This window comes from Tubulanus polymorphus, chromosome 12, assembly GCF_964204645.1.
Source record: "Tubulanus polymorphus chromosome 12, tnTubPoly1.2, whole genome shotgun sequence".
Classification (NCBI taxonomy): Eukaryota; Metazoa; Nemertea; class Palaeonemertea; order Tubulaniformes; family Tubulanidae; genus Tubulanus; species Tubulanus polymorphus.
In genome coordinates, this window is record NC_134036.1 from 2,409,725 (window position 1) to 2,418,326 (window position 8,602).

Sequence of the window (8,602 nt, forward strand, 5' to 3'; positions counted from 1 at the left end):
TTACGGGACGGAGTTTCATTAGAAACGCCGTAATGTTTATGCACTGATTATTTAGTGGAATAACAGAAAAGATACTCGTAATATCTCCTACTGTACAATTAAAGATTACAAAAATAGTTTGTGCGTGTGTGTTCAGATGGCAGCACCGGCCGATCTATCGCCGAATTCAAACACATTTTAGAAAATCAGATGTATTAAAAACCCCATATTTCCAAAATGGTTTAGATATATGTAGATCTCGCCTGTATTTGCGAATAGCGTTAACAGCAGGCTTATCGAATAGATCTGAAGTAATGCTGGTGCAATGGAACGTTAAAATTCTACATCTTAAATAGTTTTTAAATTCTTTAGGACACGGGCAAAACGACGGCTTTAACCTAACAAAAACGAATCAGTCGATAATAGGTAGACGATTATCAGATATTTTGCTAGAAATAAGTGGATATACTTCCAATATCAATGATCTAATAATAATAATTTATCGGTTTAAAATCTGTTTAATTGATCTGATTAATTTATCTGTTAAAATCGCTCTACTAAACGGTAATCATAGCGCTTTACGATAGTAATACCTGAAACCGTTAAACTATTAAAATAACATTATGCATTACATGAACACGAAAACAAACTGTAAAACACATTATTCAATGGTAAAAACTTTCCTAAACGGATTTGTTTTGAGGTTTCGTTTAAAAGCATCGACGGATAAGGATTCCCAAATACTGGACGGTAAAATATTCCATCTCAGCGGTCGTTGTATTTATTCAGAACGTAGACCTTAGTAGACTACCAACTGCGTCCAGCATTTGACTCGAAATTAACGTTCATTTTAAGTTGGTCGATATTACTTGTTTTTTATTACATATACCGGTTGTAATCGAACATTAAATCAATGATAAACTAAACTTCGTTGCAAATAAGAGGGTCTGAAAACGATCAGTGTATTTTCATGGGCATCATCGCAGCATTGGAGCAGTGGGGATTCAAATTGTTTTCTTTTTTAATCATTAGTTTTCGATAAAGTTTATTCCATATGCCGTGTGTATAGAGGTGACGTCGCGTCGGTGTTTTATCATGCGGCAACTTCGACAATTCGAATGTTCAGAGATATTTCTATAGATCAATATTTCAATGGTACCCGTGTGCCCGGTCTATATGCTAGATGTATTACAGAGGTGACGTCACGATCGCTCGGCGTGTGTAACAGCGGAACGATCTATACACTTCAATGTAAACCCTTTCAACGACCAGAGACAACAGCGCGGCTGCCTATTGGTCAGTATTGAAATACGCCACCGGTCGACAGTGAGTAGAATCACTAAGCCGGTCATTCATCTCTTGATCTTCACACTGTGCAGACCTGATTTCGAATATGGCGTTCATCCCGGCGATCATCCTGGCGATCATCCTCGCGATAACGCTGCGCTCTACTAGCTGGTTCTTTCCATATAAAGAACGACGTCTTTATGTTTTATGTGTTACTGTCCGTCCGTGTACTGTCCTGTACTGTTCTGTGTTTATTAACCCGTTCTATTTTTCAGGATCTAATCCGTTTTATTTTTCAGGGCCGATTTATCTGTCGATTTTCAACGTTCTATGGAACAAAACTAATGTCCGAAAGCGTCGGCTCTTTCGCCGGTCATGTGCAGGGGATGTCAGAAAAAGAGTCGGTCAGGAAATGCTGCCCTCTACACGCCTTCATACGGAACACGAAAACCAGGACGACAACTGCTTCACGTTCGTTATCTAACTGCAGAGTGTGCTTGGCGACGTCAATGACGGGCACATCTGTCGGATTGTTCGCGGTAAAAATGGCGCGGTTATACTGGACTGTCACGCTACTAGCATTCATTGTGTCCTTGTGACCGCCCGGATGAGGGATGATTCTACTGTCACGCTCTTTGTTTCTGGTATTCTGAGTCGGCTGAGGGATGATTCTACTGTCACGCTCTTTGATTTCTAGTTTGAGCGCTAGTTTTCATTGTGTCCTTGTGATAACCTCGGTCAGTGGATGAAGTCTCTCGTCGGCTTGTGAGTGCTAGTTTCATTGTGTCCTTGCGACAACCTCGGTCAGTGGATGAAGTCTCTTGTCACGCTTTTGGGTGCTAGTTGAGATCCTGAATCTCAACCCGGTCAATCTGGTTGTACTGCGCTATTTTTGCCTTGAACAATCGCACAGGTTTGTCAGTTACTAACGTCGCCCAGTACACCCTGTGGTTAGATGGTGTACATGGGGAGTTGTCATTCAGGTTTTCGCGTTCTGTGTGAGGGCGTGTAGAGGGCAGCGAATTCCTGGCTGACTCTTTTTCTGGTATCCTCCGCTCATGAACGGCGAAGGAGAGCCGACGCTTTCGGGCATTAGTTTTGTTCCGTACCAGGTTTTCATCTCTGTTCTTTTTTTTCATTTCAGGACTCCCACAGAAGACGACGACGCCCCAAGAGGACAGAAGATGGCGATGCTACAACAAGACGATACTGAACTCGGCAATCTTGACAAAGTTAAGTTGATAAACATGAACATTACAATTAATCGAAGAATTGTAACTACAGAATGTCTTTCTTTTACTCATTTTAGGTACACTTAATCTGAACACGCCCATCATGATTAAGAAGATGACGGAGACACCATAGGACGATGAAAAAAGGATGCTCGGCAATCTTGAGAAAGTTAAGTTGATTAACATGTAAATCACAATTAATCAAAGAATTGTTTGACTACAGTATGTCTTTCTTTTACTCATTTTAGGTAAACTTAATCTGAACACCCCCACCACGATTAAGAAGATGACGGAGACACCATAGGACGATGCAAAAAAGGATGCTCAGCAATCTTAAGAAAGTTAAGTCGATACACATGTCAATTACAATTAGTCAATTCTGTGACTACAGAATGTCATTCTTTTACTCATTGCAGCCTAACATGAAACTGGAAAGGCCCAGCATGAGATACATCAGCCATCTAGAACCTACCGACCAAAAGTCACCACAGAAAACTCCAGCTTGAATTAAACTCGTCAACAAAACACCAAGAGACCTTTCGAAACGGAACCTGGCAGTCTTGATAAAAAGCTAAGTTGATTTTTCATTTCTGGTTTAGCATCAATGGCAGGATGCGTAGCACTGAAGAGAACAGAGGCGCTGGTGAAGTTCTAAATTTTACTATTAACTGATTGAAGATTGAAGCTCTGTAGCCGGTATATGGTTATCAGTGAGTTGAAATCTATGACAATCATTGCTCTAAATAGTACTCGTATATATATTCTCGTATATATATTCTCATATGTATATTCTTGGCTGAGTAATGAAGTGTAGATAGGTCAGTTATTAATCAACAGATTTAACTTAAGTGTTACTAGGATATAGGCAGTCAAATTACCAAAACAAACTATAGCTAAAACTATAGCTATATAGCTTAATAATTAACTGATTGTTTAGATATCTAAAATAAAGATGAATTCAAATGATCCGAAATTCTTCTAGTATAGACATTTCAGACCTCTATATTGTTTAATTTACATGTGACGGTCTGCACGGCTGATCTTATATCCAGCCTCATATTCTGTTGTCACAAGTGTAAATTATCATCAATGCTTATTAGGATGGTGTGCCTCAAAGGATGTTTTTTTTTCTTATTTCAGCTGAACTCTATCCTGGAAATAATGGTCTTCGATTGGTAAATGACAACCAAAAGTAGATGACTACTGATGCCGATGAAAACTGCAGACGTCCAGATGAGAAGTTGTAGAGCCAGCAGCAGCGAGTTATCGCCCAACGATGGATTTCTTCAACGAATGATGGTGGATCTCTACCAACACCGATTCAGGAGCAGCAGTAGCGGATCCCATCAACACTCGAGGAGCAGCATGGACAATAGCGCGTCTTATAAACACTGATCCAGGAGGAGCAGAGACAATAGTGTATCTTATAAACACTGACTGAGGAGCAGCTAGTGCATCTTATAAACACTGACTGAGGAGCAGCTAGTGCATCTTATAAACACTTGAGGAGCAGCTTGTGCATCTTATGAACACTTGAGGAGCAGCAGAGACAATAATGGACTTCAAAGTAAAGTACTGATTTATTTTTACGCTTCAAACTTGTACAAACTGGTCTAGTCAGAAATGTATTTCACAAAATTTACTAGATTACAGTCTACTTGTAATGAATTATTCAATGAAATTGAAGTTAGGTTAATTAGGGTTCTGTGGCCTGAGAAGGAACTATCTACGTTTGAATATTGCAATAAAATCGCATCCTTATACTTTAAATTAATTGGGCGAACTGTTTTCGAGAAGACTAATGAATTTATAAACAGGAGTCATTCTGTTTTGTAATCTTTACTGAAAGTTCCTTCTTAGAGTCTCAAAAAATCTACGCTGCGTGATTTTGACCTTTGCTCCCAGATAGATTAGTTAAGTTAGGTTAGATTAGTTAAGTTAGGTTTGTGACGCTGTTTCAATGATCGCGTCCACCGCCAATCGACTCATAGGTTGGTTGAGTTGCGCCTAAACTGAGATATAGAATCAACATGATATTGCGAACTTTAGTTCAGATAATTTTCATACTTCGTTAAGCTTAACTTGGAATGATTTGTAATAATGACATATAAACCTGTTCTCCACATCAGCCTGCCATGATTGGATGAATTGGTCTTTTAGTCTTCTATCAATCTTAGAAATAGTGGTTCATTTTATATTTCCTTGGCATGAAAATAATGTGCTATGCCTAAACGTTTAAGTAGCCAGGATTTTTAACAGTTGTATATCTGCGAAAATATGTCGACATAAATTTTTAGACTTAACTTTTAGACATAATAAAAAAGATATGCGTAATATTCTCGTTTTTGGATTTCAATGTTTAAAAAATCGTAATTTGGCCAAAAAGTGTGGTGCCACACCTACAGTTCTGTACATACTCGCTTTTTAACATTGGTTTGGAAACAAATTTCTGCGATTGGAAATCATTTAAATGTATCAAGATTTTTATGGACGACTGACCAGTCCGGTGCGCCTTGTACCAATCATTTTAGAGCAGATAATAACCGCTTTGAGTTCATAACGTTAGGCAGTGTTCTGCGTACAAATGAGTATTTACAGAACTGTAGATGTACTATTCTCGTGGCTTTGATTTTTCAAAGGCCCATATTTGGGAAGTTGTACAAGATGACGGATTTGACCAATGAGTTGACTATTTTGATTTTCACCTGGAGTTCTAACTTAAGAGCTTTCATAGCTCTGTACGATGATCATACCTGGTTATTTGAAAACAGTTACATCATCATATAGGAGTTGTTTGTATTCACATAAAAGAGGTATAGCCAGGAATAACTTGGTCTTAGGTTATAGCTAAGAATAACTTTGAACCTTTTTGTTTGTTGATAGCTGTTTTAACTTCTATTGTAATGGGTAAATCCATATCACGAGGTTGAGATGATCACTTAGCTTCAAATCTGGGTGTTTAATTGTAAACGATTATATAAATACAGCAGTGAATTGATAGCGCTTTTCGAAAAATGAGCCCGCCAGAAAAAATGCCTGATGATGTAAATAGAGAAGTATAAATAATACTCAACACAAAATACATACGTAGTACATAATTAAAGGAAAATAAACAAAACAATAAATAAAATAAATAATAAAAAACTAAATAAATAATGACAACAAAGAATTAATGGATATTCTATTTACATCAATCATCGGGCATTTTTTTCAAAAATCTATCAGCGCAGTAAATAAGGTTCTTCATTTTATAGATTAACCTTCTCTAAGTATGCCAACAACTTGTGATCTTTTCTGTTGTTATTTTTGAAGCATTCTATCAGCTCAGTTAATAATAAACGAAACAAATAATCATAAACCTAAACTAAATCGAACACACTGAAAAAAATAACTGATAGGATAGAATGCTTTGAATAACTAATGAGAGGTCAAACGTCCTTTGAACTAGCGCACCCAGTCACTGTTATAACTATTGATTGTTTAAGGGGTACTCTGGTGAATAAAATGTGATTGGTACAATTTACACAAGTGTTAAAACAGCTATGAACTTAAATTATTGATATCATTGCTGATATCATTGTTGATTATTTATTGACAGTATAATCATTTAATGTTTTCTTAAGCTGGAAGAAAAATGTCAGAATAGTTATTTCAAGTGAAGTAATAATGTCTGAAAATCTTAATTGAGACAATGCAACTAGGTAAAAATATAGTTTTCTAATAAAAATGTCAACGAAAATGAAATTAAAGATTGATTTATTAATCTTAAGCTTTCCAGAGTGAATTCATAGGTTTTATCTCTATTTTAATGCTTTTATATTGAACTGTTTTCGCAATACAGTTCACGTGTTTGTTCACGAGGAACTTATATATCATATGTTCATTAGGACCTTACATGATGAATCCTTGAGTTTAATATCTGCCATTTAACAAGATATAATTGTTGTCATAAGAATAAAACTACATGTTCATCACTCATGTTATATCTCTTCAATCGTTTAATTTAGTTCAGTTTAGTTTAGTTCAGTTTAGTTTATAGCAACTTTTTCAATGTTGTGGCTTTCAGTGGTTCATAAAATACAGATTTAATTAAGGTCCTGTCTAAACTAAAGGAGCAGTTCCTTGATAAATGAGGAACATTTAGCAGTGTTAATTAGTAAGTTGTTCTAGTTTAAAGTTTATACGTCCATACTGTGGTTGGACTGTTTTTGAAATATACAGTCATCGTGTTTGAGGAACTTACATTATGATTCCTCAAGCACGTAATCTGGCATCTTCTATAATTGTTGTATACCTCCCATGGTTGGACTGTTTTTGAAATAGAATCCAAATGTTAGAGGAACTTATAATTCCACGAGCATTTTGTATAAATGTTGTAAGAGAATAAATATGATTTACGTTAAAACCTTCTAATTCTTAAGCGAAGTTTTTAGCAAAAATCCAATTGCTTTCCTACCGAAATACCGATTTCAATTGTGGTTCAACCGAATATAGAGGAGCAGTTTCTCGATAAATGAGGAATTTCTGAATAGTGATAATCATTTTTGTCCTAGCTATATTTTGATTGTCATCTCTGTTTAATTCGACTCTTGTTTTGTCACTTGTAACAGAAGCTCAAACTTTTTGTCACCTTGCAACCATGCGTGCGTACGGAATACACATATGTCTTAGGAGAAATACTCAATTCAGGGACAATATTTCGTCCGTCAATCAAGTTTTTGAAAGGCACCTGGATACGTATCTGATTTCAATGTGACGATTGGTTTTTAAGTGAGCGACTTTTGAATTGATGTTGATATTGTGGTTTTGTCTCAATGATATTTATCAATACTGGAAATAGTATCAATTATTTACGTCAACCAGATTCATTGTCACTGGTAGTCGATAATATCGCCAACTGTTAGAATTTCTCAGAACTAGTATTTACGTTGTGCGCTGCCGAGCGATCACTCAATCGCCATCTATTGGAACACAGCATCATTATATCTTACACAATATTTTTTGGAATCAAGTTTTACTCAGGCCTTATTTCAGATAATCATACCCATCGGCAATATTGTTTCCCCCAAGGGATGAAAACTATATTGCGACGTGATAGTAAAAATTTGTTAAGACTTTTATCTTTCATCGGCACATAAAATTCTCAAACCCTTGGGGGCTTTGCTCGGCGTGCGAAAAATCTATTTCAATGATTTTTGTCTTTAAGACTACTTCATCATGTTGCATGTACTATGATAAATGTTTGTAGACTTTTATCTTTCGAAAGCCTACTTGAAAGCCTACATCGAAATCAAGTTATGAGAATTTAATTCTTGTTCAAATGAAGCCCACGGGCTTGGTCCTGTTTTGTTTATTTCATCGGTGTTCCATCAGTTTTCTTCAAATAAATGATGTTGACTTTTATCAATCGAATCAAAATGTTCAAATTCTTCTTTATTTCTATCTTATCAAATGCGATGATATTTTTCGAAATAAAAGTTGTATTTTTCGTTGGTTCGTTCATTTATTTGTTCGTCTAACTCACACAGAACTTGGTTTCCCAAATTTTATCGTTTTCTTCCAAAGAAGGAAATATCATTATACCAATGCTTTCAAATTCTACAAAGTCTTAAGACAAAAATTGTTTGATTTTAAACACCACCTCGATAAATTTCAATAAATTTCTCTAATTTTTACACAAAACTATATCCTACTATCACTGACTTGCGTTAAGAAAAAAGAAATTCCCAGACTTTTCCATGATATCACTGGTTTCTCGGTTAGTGACCTTCTTGCCTATCTAAATCACTTGTTGCAACCTGTTTCATGTGGGGAACCCCAAAGTTCAGCACAAAAACCCCCAAATAAATAATTCACTTTATCGAGACTACTTGATGGAAAAGTTCAAACATATCCCTTTTCAAATGAGGCATATTACATATTTTTAAGACAGAAAACCTATCCAAAAATTAAAACGGTTGTCGAAAAAATGTCTCCAACATTCAGCACTATGTGGCGCTACTGGTACGATCACCAAAACGATGAATGATAAATATATATATATATATATATATATATATATATATATATATATATATATATATATATATAATGGACGTATATAA